We start from the raw sequence: 17,374 nt of genomic DNA, 5'->3' as shown, positions 1-17,374 counted from the left end.
AGAGAAGTGGAAGTGGATGCAAGACAGGCAGGGGGAGGTCCAAAGGCCAAAGACTGGAAGAAAGCAGTGAGATCCCCTGGAAAGAGAGCAGAAGGAACATGCAGCGAAGAGCGGAGATGCTGCGACTGACGCCGTAGGCAAATCGTATGCAAGTTGAGAACGTTGGGCTACGCTGGACAAATCAGGCTGCTGGGCATCCGAGATGTCAAGTTTCATGCAGTCAAGGTTGCTGAAAACCAAGCGGACAAGCTACGGTTGAAAGCTAATGTTCTTATTCAGCGAAGTTAGTGGTTGCCCTATCTAATTGCTAGGGCTGGGTAAAGGAACGAGTGGGGTCACAGCTGCAGCAGCACAGCAGCTCTGCAACGGGGCCCCTGAGACCGAGGCCCGGCCTGTTCAGCTGTGGGTGCCGGGGGGCTGATGCACCCCAGGGGGGTACCCGGCCCCGGTGATACCCCCCGCCTGGAGGGCTGGGAAGCCTGGAGCACAGCGCTGGGTGCGGGGAAGGGCTCCAGCACCCCTGCCTTCCCCACTGAGGCAGAACCTCTCCTCCGGGAGAGCTGGGGGAAGAACCCCAAAGCAGTTTTTGAATTACAGGGAGCCAGAGGTGGGGCTCGGGCTCCCCGGTGGTGTCCTGGGCAGCACAGCCTTCCTTACAAGTCAATAAATCAATATTTAATTACGGGTGAGACTCTCTAGCAGGGTCTGCTGCTTTGTGCCGCCCCGGCACTGCGGTGCGGCTGTTGCTCCGGTGTAACCGGTCGGCATCCACTTTGCCTTCGTGCTGCATTCACCTATCTGCAAATCTGCCTCGGACAGCTAAAATCAAAAGGGATGCATGTTTGATAACAATTTTTTTTTTTTTTTTTTTTCAAATCGTCGTGAAGAGCATGCAGTAGCATCCTCTACAACACTTCTCAGTTGGTGCTCACAGTCCAAAATTCTCTGTAAGCTGTACCAAAATTAAGTGAATCCTCAGATGAAGAAAGCCCTGCGTCAAAGTGAAGTCAGAGACATAAAAGTGAAACAGGAAAGAAAATGCTGCAATGGTGTAATAATTATTTTCAAGCAAAGGATTGCTTATAAACACCGAATGCTCAGAGATGTGGTTATACTTACCCAAGTATGTAATTATAAGGATACAAGTTTAGAAACAAGAATTAAATACTGCCTTTCAGTAATTACGTAGGAGGAATCTATTTGAAAAAGATATCTTGCATCTTTAAAGCCAAATATTAAAAAGTCTTGGACACAACAGAGAGCAGTTTGGGCTCTTTGAGAGGTTTCCTTGTGACTTGTTTCAACTGAGAATTTTTTTATTTAGTCTGTTTCATGTTTTTTAAAAGACTGATCTTAATTTAATTTTCTGGACTCAGAATGCCTGGTTATGAGATACTAGCAATTAGTTCAATACATTTTTTACTCTTAACTAATTTATAAATAGTCTCAGCCTTTAATTCTACTATATATTTAATTGGGAATAAATATTTTGTATTTTTCCTTAAAAATGGTATTAGTTCAATTGTAAGGCATTACTAGTATTACACATTAAAAGCATTAATTAGTGCTTTTCAATACCAAAACCAAATTAATTAGAAACTTAGTGAACCAAAAATAGCATCATGGGATCTTTTCTATTTTCCACTGGAGCGGCAATAATTTAGAATAAAGAGAGGCACTCCAGAATTTCCCAGAAAGAGAAAACTAAATGGTGGTTGGAACCGCGGTTGCTGAAGACTCATGCAGCCATAAAAAAAAAAAAAAACAAAAAAAAACAAAAACCAAAACCAAACAAACAACAGGGAGAGAAGTGTCTGCATTTCAGTTCAAGCAGAAAAAGGGACCATAGGAGACCTTGAAAACTACTTCCTTGAGCAGCACACTGAGGATTGGTGGCATCTCAGTTTCATCTGTAGAAAATATTACCGCCTGACTGTCAGAGCTACTCCCAGCTGCATTGCAAAGTTATATATATTACAAAGTTTTAGGGCTTTTTTTTTTTTTTTTTTTTTTTTTTTTTTTTCCATTGGGGTAATTGTGTGAAGCCTAGCCATCTTTCTCTTGCTGATTTCAAACGTGACTTTTCCTCCCTCGAACCAGGTTGGGACGGGAAGGTGCTTTCTGGGTCTGATCCTCTCTCGCCCCCCTGCTGAGCGCGGCAATGGGGGCAGGACTGTGGGGAGCAGGTTTGCTGCGAGCTGTGGTGCTGGGAAGACCCGTCTTTGCTCTGACACTTGGTTTGCATACGTGTGTTCCTAACTGAGCGGCAGAGAGAAGACAGATGCTGTAAGGTCTGCCTTTAGAGAGACGGGAACCTCTGCTTAATGTTAGTAATGTGAGTAAAGCCATTCAGGCTTTTAATTTCATAATTTAGGGACACCATGTCATCTACTTAAAATCTGCGAAAAGCAGTCACTTGGGAGTGAGGCAGTGAGGGATTTCAGATATTTTACATTGCCCGCATAAACAGGTTTTTTCTCCTCAAGCACATGCATTTTTTTCACGACGCAATAACCCAAATGTAAAACCAAACCTATTACTGTTCTGTTGATAGCAAGGCTGAGCAGTAACGCACACGTACCTTCAAAGGCAAAGATTGCTTCTAGAAACAAACTGGTCATTGCGACAGGATTTCTCTCATCTAACTTGAGCTGTATGGAAGATGAGTATCTAGTTTGAGTGTTCCCCAAAGCCTGTTTTCCTTCGGCTGTGCTGACTGATCCACGGGCCCGATTTCCCCCGCTCACAACCCCGCAGGGCCCTGGACCTTACGCCCTCCCACCCACAGCACCACTGCCAATAAATGAAACTCACCCGGGGCTCCCTCTGTATCTGGAGGAGAAAAGCATGCACTTCAGGAGACCTGGTTTATCTCATGGCATGAGAGGCACCTGGATGGGTCAGCAGGAATGTCCTTCTGGGGTGCCCGAGTCTCCCTCTAACGTTAGGAGGGAACCTAGGCAAATTGTAGGGAAGGGCCCTTCACTTTTCGGTAGCGAAGGACAGCTGGGAGGAATCCCTCTGTTCATCAAGGGTTGGGAAGCTGCTGCAGCCACACCTTGTTTGGTGCCTAGCCCATTAAATCTCCTTAAAGCGAGCTTCTCCCATACGTTGTGCTCGTCAGGCTGCTCTGAGACCTTCCAATTATCCATGCTGATCATGGAATGAAAGGCAAAACAGCTCCCCAGATGCAGGAGTCTCTAATTATACGTCACAGCTCTTTATCGGGAAGCTCATGGCTTGCATTTATTTACCTTTCCTTCTATGTTTCTTTTTAGGTTCTTGCAGGTAAAGGTAGGCGGTTGCTTCAATGTGTCTCAAATGACCAACACAGCAAAAAACAAAGTGTAAGCTGTGGTAATGTGGGTATACCTTAGACCAGTTAATTCAGAGCAGGCAGTTTCTTTCTTTCCAGGGTTTTTCTTAGATGACCACGCAAGAAATTCCCAAGCTCTCCAGCAGCGGTTTCTCTCGCCCAGCCTTTTTGATAACTGATGTCCCTCCCTGTGCAACGTGACAGTCACGCAACGAAAGTACCCACCAGCCAACAAAGTGGGACATTCACATTCCAGTAGTAGCACCTGCTCGGCATTGCACGTCTTGAAAACTGGGGTTTGTACTCGATGGGGTAAACAACAGAATACTCCTTTACCTAGGAAAGGAATAGAAGAAGTTCCTGCATAGCACATGTGCAATGTGGCTGAATTAATCACACTGTTTGAGCATGATGGTTTTTGCGCCTGCAGTTTTTGCTGCTGAATCTCAATGGTCCTTAGTCCAAAATCAAGCTTTTTCCCATGAAATAAAAAAAGAGATTTTATTCAACTCTGAGGTTGCATTTCTGGTCTCTCTTCTGGCTCCGACAAACCCCTATCGCCTTTCATACCGAAACAAAGGAATAATGAGTTTGCATATTCAGGAGAAAAAAAAAAAATAATCCTAAAGAGTAAGGTCTTAAAATCTAACTTTGAAATACCGTTTCCCTGTGATTTTTGGTGCAGAGGGATTTTTGAACTCGGTTTATGCAGCATAATAGCAACAGGCAGCACACTGGAAGTGAGAAGTGGGTTGCTATGCCAAGGAGCTGCAGACTAGCCTGCAGGTGCCTGCTGAGGTCTAAAATAAAAACACTCCAGTCATTGAGGGGGGTGTGTGTGTGGTTCATCGGCACCAAAATCACTCTGCTGACTACAGTTCATTATCACTATGCAAATACGGCATGTGTGAGGTGGTTTATCCTGTGTTCAAATTTGTAGTGCCCTAATTTAACACAGCTTGAGCTGGGACGGGATCCTTTTGAGATTGTTGGTATTAGGCATTTTCTTTGGTGGTTATAGTCTCCGTGTGTGACCGTAGGTCAAAATACCAAAAGGTGTAAACTAGAAAACTTGGAGGCCATCAGATCCAAAGTCATGTAGCGAAAACCCGAATGCTGGAAAATACCACCTGAAAAAGGAAAACAAATCCAACTGGCTTCTTTCCACAGGAAACGTGGTCATATATGTTGAAATGACTGCCAAGCATAGACTTTTGAAAAGCACGCAGTATCCAGCAGTTCCTCTCAAAGCAGACAAAGCAAATTCTAGAATTTCCTCGTGGCTGTGTGCAGGGGAGCACGAGATATCCGTGTTTCCTCAAACCATCTGCCAAAGACTGGCTCTTGAAAACATTTGTGAGAAAGAATCACTTCCCTGTGCAGGTGAGGTTTGATGCCAGTGCCCAGCTGTGCGAGAAGCACTGCTGAGCGCGAGCGACTAACACATTTGCCAGCACAGCAGTTGCAGTGTCTAATTTATTGCCGTGGGGGCTGTCTGGGTAGCTCAGCCCTGCAGCTTTTTATTCTGCCAGATGCCGATCGCCTCCCGAGAGGTGCTAAGACACCTCGTTTGTCAACGGGTGCACGAGGCCTTGCAGAAAGTGATGGGCTCCTTGTTGGGTTCGACCCATGAGTGCTGGAAAAAAAAAGGTTTATCCATCCTCTTGCATACAGGGAGAGCCAACGCGAAGCCGGTGCCCTTGGAAGAGCCACCGTGGCCTCCGGTGTGAGCAGCTGAGAGGAGGAGACACCACTCGGTCTGCTGAATTTGCTCATTAGCTGCTGGAGCAAAGATTCACGGTGAGCAAACAGTCCTTTTAGCTTTTCCCACTCCAGCGTTTCAAAGCTGGAAAATGCTTATTTTTTCTGGAAGTGGCAGCGTGGCAATGACCGGAGTGCCACCAGCTGGAGGGGCTGCCCGGTCAGCCTCAGGCACGGGGCGATGCCCAGGCGGGCTCCGAGGGGGCTGGGGAGGGTCACCCCCCTGCTTCACCCTCCCGCCCCGCTGCCCCTGCCTGCGTGCCTGGGTTTTTTTTCCTGCTGGGACCAGTCCTTGGCAGACTACATCAGACTTTGCTTCGTTGCCTGGGCGTCCCAGGGGCCTTCCTGGGGAGGGGTCTTCTCCCTGCCGGAGAGCCCCAGCTTCTATGTAGCACCAACTCCACTGAAACACGTCACCTGAGGCAGGGATCACCTGGATTTTCTCCCCCTCTCCACTAGAAACTACACCGAGCAGGTTGTACCACGCTAATTAAACAATTCAGTGCAGCTTTCAGGAACAAAATGGACGCCGATGTCCTACAAGGAGCTTTTAAAATGAGTTTACTTGCCAACGGGTGTTGCTGTTCCTTTGCTGACTGGTAAGAAAACATCTCTTTTAAGTGAGGAAACAAACAGCTGTATTTACTATTTTCTCCCGTCTGGTAGCCAACATTTCTGCCACAGGTTGTATGGCTTTCAGCATCAGCCAGTGGGAAAAAACGGTGTTCCCTCAAAAAACGCCGATGAGGAAGTAATTTATTTTCCTGGTTCTTCGCCCTGGCCTTGCACTTTAAGCCTCAAAGAGTGGATGAGTCTAGAAATTATTTCAGTAGCTCAGTAGGGATGCGGGGCAGGGTGCCAGTGCCTCCAGCAGAGCCAGCCTGTCTGCACGGCACCGGCCGTGCTGCAGCACCCCTGCCAGGTAACTACGTGGCATTTAGCTTCTTCCTGAGGAAGGCTATTTCCATCCAGAATTTCACAGGATTCGGTAAAGGAGTGAACATTTAAAGGCTAGCAGTGATTTCCAGAGCAAAGAAGAGAAGCCCAGGACATGTGCCCTGTTAGGCACGTCACCAGTTGTGTGATCCACAACTAGCTGTGAGCAAGCTGTATGATTTAATTTACAATGATTTATATTTAAATTACAGTGATTTATATTACAGTAGTGTCTAATGAGAGGACCCTGGTTGCAGATCTCACTGAAAGCAAGTTTTGCCTCGTTTTGCTGTATGATTTGTCCTGCAGTCCTAGAGGAGACCCCAGATTTCTTTCAGTCTCCCAGGCACTTCAGTGTGCCCCTGGGCTCTGCTGCTGCTGGCCAACAGACTGCTGAGCCCTTCTGGGTTTTTTCTTTTTTTCTGTTTTTTTTTTTTTTTTTTTTTTTTTTTTTTGGATATACCTAGCTAAAAAAAATCTAAGTTCGACAAGTTTGGTCTAGATGCACTGGCTGAGATCAGAGTCCTGTTTCAGTAGGCTTTATATAAAGAGAGGATTGTACTCGTCCTGTCTCACAAAGTGCTTGCAATTTGCCAAACTGGAAGGTAAACAGCTATAATGAGAAATGCCTTGCCAAAATCCATGCAACAGATCAAATCCTGAGCCAGGAACATTAGCTAGGTATCCCAGTCCCTGCCATCACTTGTTCAAGTAAACCTGCTTCCAACTGGGTAGCAGGTGGATCCGTGTATTTATTCGTAGCAGTGGCTGCTGCCTCTTAAGAAATACGCTCAAAAAATGACGCTACTCCATTAAATATACTTCGGAGGAATTGCTGGCCCCTGGCTGAGCAGCACTTCAGCCAAGGAACAGCTCCAGCAGCAGCTGTTTGTGCCGGGTGATTAACAGCACCTTCCTTGGATTTTGCAAAGCTAAGAACGTTCAAGGATCTACTGCAGGGCCGGAGGCACCACTGCCTTCGAGTCCACATTCGCCCTTGATTTCAGCAGAGTTTGCTACCTTAAAATATTCGCTGTGAATTGGGCCTGGCTTGGCAGAATAAAGATGCGTCGATTTTTCAAGCTAATTCTGTGTTCCAATCCCTATTTCTGCCTGAAAACAAAAGGACTGGGGTCTTACCTAGTTGTCTCCACATCAAGATCGTGACTTTTGGTCAAATGACCAATTATACTGCTGTAGTAGGTATGCTAGTTGAGCGCCTCTCACTTCAGCTGAAATTAAACTGTGGGGGTGCGAGTCCTCCTCCCCAGCCCCCCGCCCTTCTGAGTGAATGTGATTTGTCCCAAAGAATCACCAATTATTTTAGCTCCTTTTCTATGTGATAGGTTCTAGCTGCCCCGCACCTTCCACTTTATTCATCGAAAACAGCTCCCTGGGAAGGAGGATTAGGTCTAGAATTCGCTTTTGACTGCGTTGCCCATTTGGTCTGCCAGAAGAAAAGTACTGCTGTAACTCAAAAAACGTAACCCTGGAGCTTGATTCACTGGATCCCTGGGCGTGCACTTAGAATTAGGTACTTAAGACTTCTATTGTGGTTAACCCACTGCATTTTTAATAAAGGAGGTCAAAGTCCTTAATACTAGTCAATCTCTTTTAAGACTATTTTGCAGTGAGCTGATCTAAACTGTTTTGTCTCAGCCTGAAGCCTTTTTGGACAGTACCAGGATATAGTTCAGTGTGCTGGTGAGGCAGGCAGAGGGACAAAGGTGAGATCCTCGGAATAAAAAGGACAGAAACAAGAAAGCAAGAGGTTATATGCAGTGTAAAAACCCCACAGCCAACTGAGGGGAATCAGGGGTGATGCTGAAGACAGTAACTGAGCAGCTTAGGTGCAAAAAGAAAAAGAACAAAAATCAGAACTCAGGGGTTGCCTGCAACGAGAAGGTGATTTTTTAATTTTTTTTTTTTTTTTTCAATGATACACAGTAATAGGGATTGAGTTTGCTCAGCAGAGGTTTAGCTGCCCTGCAGGGCTAACGCTGTAAGGTTTGCTGGCTGCTGTACTACCCAGGCTGCCTCGACAGAGCTTCCCCGCCCTGAGAAAACCGTTCTCGTGGCAACGACACTGAACGATTATGAGAAAAAGCTGCGTGCACCACCGGAATCCCGGGTTTCCATCTACTTGGTCAGCTCGGGCAAGGAGGCACCGCCGTATTTCTGAACCAGGCTCAGCTCGCAAAGCGCCCGCCAGTGGCAGCGAGCGGGGCAGGCGAGCAGCCACGCGCCGGGGAGCCGCGCCGTGCCCTGGCGTGGGCGCAGGGGGCACGTCTTCTCGTGCCTCGGTGCAGAAGGAATAAATAGAGCTTCTATCAAAAGAGCAACCTGCTGCCAAGAGGGAGAAGGAGCGCAGCTGTTGAATCCAGCAACAGAAAAGGGCTTGTAGAAAATCGAAGGCAGCTCCCCACCAAGTGACGGGCGGTGAGCATCGCCGCCGCCGCCGCCGCCCTTCTTCCTAGGGCAGCTCTGGTGTCAGGGCCATTACATCTTCATGGGGACAGATTATTCTTTTTTCTTCTTCGGGTGCCAGCCATGGGAAATGAGTTCGATTTATTGCACGACCTTCACCGTTTGTTGGGTTTTCCTGTTCGGTCTGTTAGCAAATTCTGTATGGGATGAGCATCAAGAGGGCAAAAATTACACTTGCCAGAGGCAACAGCTGTTATACTTGTGCTTGAAGAGGAGGAAAGAAAAGTCTTTTTCCAATGACTGCCAACAAGTTCTTCATGCTTTTCTCATAACAGCGAAACAACAGCTGGTACGGACACGTGTTCCTCTCCCTCCCCATCTTGCATTATTAGCAACTGTTAGTGCAAGTCAAAATAATAGTAATTTACTGGCAATAAGTAAATTTATCTGAAAACAGTTAATTACCTACATGTGTGAACACGTTCTCAAATGGAAAGATACAAATTAGTCATGGTAATTTTACTGAAGTAAATGGGGTTTTAAGCTGTTTGGACTGAAACTTGCACAGCATCTGATGTCTGTGGCTATAGCAATAAAACAATCATGATAGTTTCCTCAAATCATTTGAATAAGAGGCTAGAAACTTGTAACGCTCTGTCTAAAAAACCTGACAGCACTCTGCATTAAGCAATTGCAGCATTGCAGTTAGTAGGAAGTGAGATTGTCGACATCTCCTCATACCGGGGGACAACGACATCACCCAAACACACTTGGCTGCAATTGAGAAATCCTTCTGGTGAAGAGAAATAGAAGGCAGTAACAAAGGATTTAGCACCCAGCATCAAGAGCAGGCGACACGCCGCGCTTGGCCTGACTTGGGCGATGTGTCCTTGGTGAGCGGCTCCTCCGATCACCTGCCTGCTTCACCCCGTGCTCCCCTGAGAGGAACAGGTCCCAAACACCTTTGCTTTCACCATTTCCACTCAGGATAACACGCCATTGCTTCTGTTACCTTCCCCAACTCAAGGAAGAGGGGAGGAGATAAATCTGTAGGATTTAAATCTTAAAAAATATTAAATATGAAGGAAGGAAATAATTCCTTCCTTCCTTCCTTCCTTCCTTCCTTCCTTCCTTCCTTCCTTCCTTCCTTCCTTCCTTCCTTCCTTCCTTCCTTCCTTCCTTCCTTCCTTCCTTCCTTCCTTCCTTCCTTCCTTCCTTCCTTCCTTCCTTCCTTCCTTCCTTCCTTCCTTCCTTCCTTCCTTCCTTCCTTCCTTCCTTCCTTCCTTCCTTCCTTCCTTCCTTCCTTCCTTCCTTCCTTCCTTCCTTCCTTCCTTCCTTCCTTCCTTCCTTCCTTCCTTCCTTCCTTCCTTCCTTCCTTCCTTCCTTCCTTCCTTCCTGCCTGCCTTCCTGCCTGCCTTCCTGCCTTCCTCCCTCCCTCCCTCCCCCCCAGACAAAACCTCCGCGGGAGGTTCCTCCAAGTCCCACTGAGATCACTTCAGCAGGTCTCTTAGGTGGTGACCCTGGTGCATTAATCAACCACAGGACTATGATGAGTCCCGGGTGTGATACAGACATGAAACGAGGTAAATACAGTAGTTGGACTTGTCAAGCCAGACATTTGCAGTAAGTTTCGGTGCTGTCATGTTGAGCCCTCGCCTGCAACCCCGTGACTAACCCTGGTCACTTGTGCTCGGGGAAGATCAAGTCCGATGGAAGCAGGTGAACGTTCGGGATGTTTTTTTTTGGGGGGGGGGGGGGGGCAGAGAACGTGCTAAAACTTGCCAAGAAGAAGTCGCCGCATCCTTTGTTGGGATTGGCAGTGAGGAGAGTGTGCTGGGAGCCTCTCCAGCCCCAGCACTGCCTGAGCTGGCCGTGCCAGCCCCGCGATACAGCTCCGGCCCTGAGGCATTGCCCAGGTCAGCCATCCCTCCTCCGCTGTCCCTCCCCTCCGTGTTCACACACTCTAGAAAACCCCAAACAAAAGTGTGTTGGGTGGAGAAAGCATGGTGCTCTTCTCAGAAACTCACACACTCGCTACGGTCCCGGGGGATGCTGGTTAACACCTTCCTGTGACACACTAATTGTCCAGAGCTTCTGGCATAATCAAAACCGTTCCCTTGATTTATTCGAATTGTGGTTTACTCGGTTCCCAGTCGCTGCTTCACCCCGGGAAGCAGGGATGGCTGGGGCTGGCGAAGAGCTCGGCGCGCCCTCCGAGCAGCAGCAGGGACGTGGTGCCAGCAGACCTCCGGTGAGACGCGCTCACAGCTAGGAAAAAAAAAAAAAAAACGAGGAAACGTGGTGCTGTGGGACCGGCTGCCGCGTAAAGCCAGGGCTCGGCCAGAAGGCATGGATCAGTTTCACTGAACATTGCGTGCGAATTGACGGTAACGGTTAGTCAGATATAACCGAATGATGTCTGGATTACAAGAACAGAAGAAATTTAGACAAGTGGGTAAGTTTGGGGCAGCATCAGATGCCACCGTATCGTATAAAAGAATCCCAATTAGTAAATGTTTTCTTGGGAGCCTTTCTAGCCGGGAGACATTCATCCAGTTTGGGATAAGTCAGAGATAGGCTGGGTCTAAGCAAAGCCCTGGCTGACAGGGAGTCCCAGAGGACTCGCAGCCCAGCGTTGACTGCTGGCATCACCCTGCTTCAGGGACCAGCACACCACGCTCAGAGCAAGGATGACACCCACTGCTACCCATCGGGGCTGGCGTTTGAGGTGCTCCTTCAGCCTTAGCCTGAAAAGCTGAGTCTGGGGGTGACTTACCCGGGCAGGGAGCACTGCTCCTCCTCTTGCCTTCGTGCCATCCGCAGCTCCCTCCTCAAAGTCCCCAGTGACCTTCCCAGTCACACGTGCGCAGCTTCCCTGTTTCTTACTGTCACTGAACATTACATGGAGCTCCTCCTCTGACCTGGGGGGACCTCCAAGCAAGCCAGTCTTGCCACGGACCCCCTGTCCTAAGTCCCAGAGCTGACCCTTTTGTCCTTTCCTGGGGGTACAAGGAAGTCGCCCCCGAGTTCGCTTTCTCCATGGTGGAGAGAGCTACAAGGTGGAAATCCAGCTCTCTTCTGGTCTCTCCTGACTTCACTTGCTTTTATAGCAGGGAACTCCCATTAGGTTTGGTTTTTTTTTTTCCTCCACTGGCTTATATTCACCACCTGAGACTGTAGGCTGCGTGCTGGGTAGATGCCTAATGGAATTATGAAGGGTGCAGGCTTGCATCTGCCAGGGTGGCCAAATCCCAACTGAAGCATCCCAGAGAACCTGAAGCTCAAATCCTCCACATGGAGGGCAAATGCTGAGATCCATTTTAAAGGCAGCAGAGGAAAATCCCAAGAAGGGTGGCAAGACATGGAAGGGCATTGACCCCACAGAGCCAAGCCACAGCTCAGGTGGGGTCTGAAGGGTGATGCTGGACCTGCTGACACAAACCGAAACAACACAACGCACGTTTCAGAAACCTTGGAGGAGACTGAAGGAGAGGAAACTCTTCAAGGAGGTTTTTCTTGGCACGTGGACGAGAGAAAACCAACGCAAACCGTAAATTAATCACATGAGATCAAATGGCCCAAGGCTTTGCCATCGCGGGATGCTGAGGGAGGAGGAGCTGCATGGGTTGGCCCCCGTCCTGCCAGAAGGGCAGATGCTCCCAGCTGGGCGGCAGGAGCGGCGGTCTCTGCTTGAGCTGGTGGCTAAACCAGACTGGAAAGCGATAGTCTGATCACAAAATGAAGGGAAAGGCATAGGGGTACAAACACGGTCTATTCTACTCCCCCTTGCAGGTGACATGTTAAGAGCCCAAGACCTAGAGAGAGAAAAAAAACCTGAAATACCTGTGAAACAGCATCTCAGTCAGAAATGGGGGAAAGCAGCGTTCTTTCTTTATGAAAAGAAGCTTGCCTGAGCTGCTGTGGCTAACACATGGCTGGATGCCGGGTGGGACCGGTGCTGAAAATCGCTGGCTACGGGCGGCGAATATATCTGAACAGAGAACAGAGGGGTGAAACCAGAGCCTTGCTGAATTCAGGGAGAGTTTCACCCTTTGGACGTGCTCCGAAGTGCCGGGTGCCAAGCCTGAGTTCAGCCCAGTGTTACCAGCACAGTGCCAGGGTGTCCATCTCAGTTTGGGGACAGTCACCACATTTTGCTGGCGATGGCTTTGCCTGCAGATATGCACTTGGGCGCGGGCTCTAGCTTGCTGGCTGTGAAGCTGAAGTTGTGTCACACCGAAGAGGACTGCCTGACATAGCTCAGTTAACACCCCCAGAAATACTGCTCGGTGTGCGGGGCTGCCAGGATGCGCAAGGGTAAGGTTTCACCCTGCTGCACAGAAGGCAGGGTTAGTACATTCAGAGCTGAAATACACATTTTCCTGTTTACTACCAGAGTGCCAGTTATAAATTCCCAGCAGAGGGGAAAAAGGATTTAGATCAGATAGCTCCACTGTTGCAAATGTATTTTAATTCTTCCAAACCAGCTTTCTATCCTGAGTGATGTTTGCTGGTATTTTAAAATTGTTCGTAGGCCTGCAGGGGCCAGCTTCCCACATCTCTAGAGACCCGCCATGAACAATATTTTCTTGCTTTCCTCTACCTGAATGCCTTCCAAGTTTGTAATTGGTGAAAGGACAGGTTTTCTGTTCCTGCGGAGATCTGAAACACAGATTTTTCTGGTCAAATGGCAGAAATAGTATTTTGACAGAGACAGGTTTCCAAGTCGTCTGCAAACTGCTCTCTTGCCGGGGAGATGGGAGTCATTTCAAGAGTTTCCATAACAGAAAACAGATTCAGGGAGGGCTGGGCACGTGTACCTGGCCGCGCCGGGCAAGGAGGACTTTGCTCTGGTGTAACATCCCGAGCTGCAGCGGTCCCCGCCTAGGGAGGACGAGGATGAGGAAGATGAGGCTGAGGATGCAGATGAGGAGGGGGACTCTCCCAGGGTTAGTGGGGAGCCAGTTTCCCCTTCACGGGTGGGATTCGGCCAGCTCCCAAATGCTGGTGGCCACAGCCTGGGGGGCACAGGGGGCTCGTGGAGCTGCTCCCCCATCACCACTCAGCGGGGCAGGGGAAACCCAACTCCACCCAGACTCGGGTCAGACCAAAGCAAGGCTGCTGTGAACCCATTAAAATGAACCCCTCGACAGCTTCCTCATCTTTCAGCACCCAGCGTAAAAACACACTGCATCCCCATATAGTTGAGGGCCTTCCCTGGTGGCAGCGACGCTGCGGGGTGAAAAAAATAATAAAAAATCAGACCAGGTGTGTTTGGTGTAATAGGTAAGTGTGGCTGTGACAGCATTATGTGTAATCTCACAGGGCAAACTTGGGAAAAGAAGGCAAACGGGCTGGAAAGCAACGTGGCAGGCACCTGTGGTGCTGGAGCTGATGTGTCCGAACAGGACAACTCAGGTTCCCAAAATGACGCTGCAGGTCAGGGTGCCCAAAGGCAGCTGCCTCCCGCTGTTCATGGATGGGTGTGGGCTCCCTGGAGGGTGCCTCCAGCACCCCTGCCCCCTGCGTGGGGTTTAGGCTTCCAGCTTGGGTGTTGTGAATCACGGGCTGGGGGAGCTGATGCCTCCACTGCTTCTGCTGGGGGGGGGGGGGAACCTCAGCGCCTGGCTGAAAGGCACGGTGGTGGGGTTATTCTGAACATCGCATCGGGTGAACTCAGTCTGTTCTCTTCTGAATATTCCAAGGAAGTAACCTAGTGAGCTTCTGAAAACTGTGCTAAGTAACCTAGTGAGCTTCTGAAAACTGTGCTAAGTAACCTAGTGAGCTTCTGAAAACTGTGCTAAGTAAGCTAATGAGCTTCTGAAAACTGTGCTGTTTTCTTTTGCCTTTTAGACTTGCAGTGCTAAAGACAGGTTCATTGGGAAGGTTCATTTGTAACTTGTGGTAACGTAAACCAGAAACAGACCTGAACGTCCTCCTTCACCTTTCTGGGCGTTACCATTAGGCACTTCTTGATGTCTGCCTACCAACTCTGCTCCCACAGAGATGAGACTTTCTACCTCTGTTTGTGGGGAATAACGGTATATTCTTGAGCAGCTCACAGAGCGTGGTACTACTCATGAGGAACCAGCAGACCTTGGCCCTGCATTAGTATCAGATGTCTGTTTTTCCTAGATCACATTTCTCATACGAGAACAGCAGTGTTTGGTTCGAGATGAGATGTCTCCAGAAAAGCCTGCTCTGAGAAATTAGACCAGTTCGGGAGTACCCCAGAGGTGACAGAAGAGAGGCTGCGAGGCTTCCAGGACCATGCTTGGATTTAAATGAGACCTTACGGTGATTTGCATTTAAAAAGGTTTTGTTAATTTAACAAGTGAGTCAAATACAAGCAGGCAATCCCTCTGCTGTCAGCAAATGATCTGAAGGTCCAATGGGTGACATGTATTAGCCTTTTTCGATGACAAAAGAGCACTGAAATATCTCCTTAAGATGCATTCCAGTGCATTTGCATAGCTTATATGTCTTTTAAATATTTTGCCATACTGTAATAGCTCTTTTTCCCAAGCATCTGCAACAGGCTGTATCTTATTTGTGTTCTATCAGTACCTACATGCCTCAGCCGAGTTTGGAACTGCTTTGCCAAGTACTATGAAAACAAATCCTGGCCTTCAAGGCCGTTTCTAGAGACAAGCACTAGAAAGGAAAACAAAGTGGCGAGCGTGTCGCTGAAGTTCATCAGTCAATCAGTGTCACCATCAAATTACAAAACAGATATTCTCGAGCCCAAACCATGAGAGCACTCTGTATACCTCGGGAGAGTTCCTCGGTATTTGTGGTTCTGAGACATGCCATGGTTTGGTATTTCTGCAGAGCTTCTGGCCAAGTGTAGGCGGCTTCGTGTTCCAGGAGAGTACCGGGAGCAGGAGGGCAGCTCCCAGATGAGTGCTTTTCCTAAAGACAGGCACTCAGTGCCCAAAACTGGGGGGGGGGGGGGGGGTTTGCCTTTTGTGTAAGTAGATTATGTAAAAGATGTACTTTAAAACAATAGCTACAAATGCTCTATGTTGTCTGGAGCTGCTTTGCTGTTGTCTTGAGCGACCTCTCATCTGAAGCACGGACTGAAGCCAGGCGAAGGCTGAAGTGTGTGTGGCACACAGAGATGGGAATTAGGGCTGGCAAGTGCCACTGTTCTCCTCTTTCCCTCCCAGTGAACAGCGTTTAATTCTGTTTTCAGTTGTCAGAAGAGATTAGATATCTAAATTCTGGTATCAACAAGTGGTCTTTATGATCACTTAGGTGAAGAAAATGTGCTTCCCAGAAGAAACTGTCAGATGCATGATTAAACTACGTATGTATTACCACAGCTGTATAGTGCATGCTTACAGAAAGTCAGCTTTTGAAAAAAGCACTCAAACAATACAAAAATAATTAAATTAACAAGAGTCCTGGGGATAAAGGATTAATTTTCCCAGCAGGCTGTCAGCAGGGGTGAAGTCTGGGTTATCAGCTCCATGTACGAGGGGTCTTTCTAGCAGAGCAGCAACACTCGGAGCCGTCCCGAGGAAGGCCCTCTCCAGGGGAGCAGCACCCAAACATAGATGCTCCTCAAAGACAAGTGAAAACTCAAATGTGAATGATGGGAGAAAAACAAACAGAAAAACACTAGTGCAAAAGGGGGAGAAAAGGAAGTAGCTGTTATTTTAACTGCTCACCAGTGGAGGACACTTCTGTTAGCTTTTGGCAGAAAAGGACATTGCAAGGAAAGTCAGAAGAGCGCGGCTTTTCAAAACATTTCACAGTTCAGCTCTGGTTGTGTATGTGTACATAGCCTCCAGAGGCTCGAGCAGGGGGATATGAAAATGCCCAGCGTGTTTTTCTCCCAAAGACAAGAGGAATATATTTTCCCTGATAAACATAAGGGATGATGAAATAAATCTCTTGGCAGCACCGTGCCCCCCGGGGGTGCCGCTCTGGGGCAGACTGGTGCCTGCGCAGGGAGGGGAGCAGCCACCAGCCCCAAGGAGAAACTCGATGCAGGGAGAGCCTGTGTCCCCCCTCCGCCGTCACTATTAACCGCAGTCGTTGCTTGTGGAGGGTTTAAAGCACACGGGTTGTTTCTGCTCTCCGAAAACACCACGGGGCAGGGCAGAAGGAAGATGTGCTCCCTCGCTACCCGCAGCCCCTTTCCACGTGGCACGTCCAAGGCCGGTGCCGGAGAGGGCGGACTTGCTCCTGCGAGGTGCCCAGCACCCTGAGGCACCCTGTGCTCGGGGGCGCAGGGCTGTGGGGATCCCCACCCACCCGGGTTCTCCCACCCTGATCTCCGGCTCCTCGCAGCCGGGTACCCCGGCCTGGGACTGACAGCGGCGATAGTGACAGCGCGAGTATTAAGCGGGAGGGAATGAACGCAGGGAATAGCCCTGTTCTGCTGGGGGGGGTGGGTAGGAGAGGAGGGGGGGTCTGCACAAACCCTGTTCTGGTCCACAGGGCGAGGCAGACCTCGGTCCCTGCTCCCTCCCCAGGCTCAGCAGGGGACGGGGGGTGACAGCAGCTACAGGCGCTGGCACCCGCGGGCTATTTGCTTCCCTGGCCGCTTGTGAGGCTCGGGGGGGGGGGGGGGGGTGTGGTGTGTGTGTGTGTGTGGAAAAAGTCACAAGGAGGGACAGTCAAGGAGGGTCTGCTGGGGCAGGGAGCGTTGGGGCTGCTTCTTGCGTTCGAGCTCATCCCACCCTCACCTCTGCCTACACGTGGCAAAGGGGTCGGATCTCCCGGGCGCTGGACGGGCACCAGTGCGACGGGCCCCGGCCTCGGCTGGCCGCTCCGCTCTGCGGTCGTGAAGATGGTGAATAAGTGAAAAAAAAAAAAAAAAAAAAAAAAAAAAAAAAAAAAAAAAAAAAAAAGAGGGTCTGCCCAGCAGGAGGAAGCCAGCGGGAGCAGGACTCGGCAAGCAACATCACCGAGACACATTTCTGC

Source organism: Tyto alba, unplaced genomic scaffold (assembly GCF_018691265.1).
Source record: "Tyto alba isolate M040663 unplaced genomic scaffold, T.alba_DEE_v4.0 Super-Scaffold_16, whole genome shotgun sequence".
NCBI lineage: Eukaryota > Metazoa > Chordata > Aves > Strigiformes > Tytonidae > Tyto > Tyto alba.
This window is presented reverse-complemented; position numbering follows the sequence as displayed.